This window comes from Littorina saxatilis, linkage group LG4 (genome assembly GCF_037325665.1).
Source record: "Littorina saxatilis isolate snail1 linkage group LG4, US_GU_Lsax_2.0, whole genome shotgun sequence".
Lineage (NCBI taxonomy): Eukaryota > Metazoa > Mollusca > Gastropoda > Littorinimorpha > Littorinidae > Littorina > Littorina saxatilis.
Window position 1 is genome coordinate 34,924,705 of NC_090248.1, and position 1,361 is coordinate 34,926,065.

The following is a 1,361-nucleotide window of genomic DNA, read 5'->3' on the forward strand; positions in this document are numbered from 1 at the left end:
AAAGAGTACAAATAGGTCAAAAAGAATCATCCCCTGTTCCCCTGAAGCACGGAGTACCTCAGGGCTCTGTTCTAGGCCCGGTTCTGTTTACACTATATACACAGGACCTATCTGACGTCATCTCGAGGCATGGCTGCGAACACCACAAGTATGCCGACGACACCCAAATAGAGGATTCTGCTCCTCCCAGTGATTTTCCAAAAGTGGTTAAAAACACTGAGCGCTGCATGGAGTCAGTTAAAGACTGGATGATAGACAATAAACTCAAGCTGAATGACTCAAAAACTGAGGTGATGCTGTCAGGCTCAAGGCATGCTTTAAATCAGATTGACTGTACTTCCCTGACAATAGGCGACACTCAGATTGTTTCCCAAACCGCTGTTAAGGACCTAGGCGTGTACCTGGACTCTGCTCTGACAATGCAAAAACACATTAGTTTTGTTTGTAAATGTGCCTTTTTTGAGTTGCGCAAGATTTCCTCTGTCAGATCATTCCTGACACTCCAAGCCACTGTTCAACTTGTCTCCTCTCTGATCCTGAGTCGACTTGACTACTTCAACTCATTGCTTGCCGGCCTCCCCACTGAAGAACTTGATCGCTTACAGAGAGTCCAGAACAGTGCTGCAAGGCTCATTCTGCAGAAGTCAAAGAAAGACCATGTCGCTCCCATTCTTACCTACCCTCACTGGCTTCCAGTGAAGTACAGAATCAAGTACAAGCTTGCTGTGTCAGGGTACCGCTGCTTTGAGAAATCACTTCCCCCTTATCTGTCTAACTCCCTCAGTATCTACGAGCCATCCCGTTCCCTTACATCCTCCTCTAAAAACCTCCTCCGCATCCCCAAAATCAGGACCAAAACCTTTGGTGAAAGAGCCTTTAGGTACCAGATTCCGACCGTCTGGAACTCGCTTCCAAGTTCTATCCGTGATTCCAGCAGCCTTTCCTCCTTCAAAACCCAACTCAAAACATACCTGTTTCGTGAAGCCTTTGCTTAGCCTGAGTAGACTCTCCACAACTCTATCCTGTTTTGGAACTCTCTACCCTGTATGTGCTTTATGGTCTCTTTGTCAATGGTATCTTTGTGTGTGCGTGCGTGTGTGTGTGTGTGTGTGTGTGTGTGTGTGTGTGTGTACTTTTAACATTGTACGCTAAGTTTTGCTTAGTGCTTGGGTTCTTGGTGTTATGTCTCAGTTAAATGTATGCTTTGTATGCTTGTTGATTTGTGCTAGTTTATTCTATAATGAATTTGTAAAGCGCCTGGAGCCAATTGATGGGACTCGCGCTATAGAAAAGTTATTTATTATTATTATTATTATTAAAGAACTTCCCAAGGTACGAACAAATTACTCCCTGCACGAAAC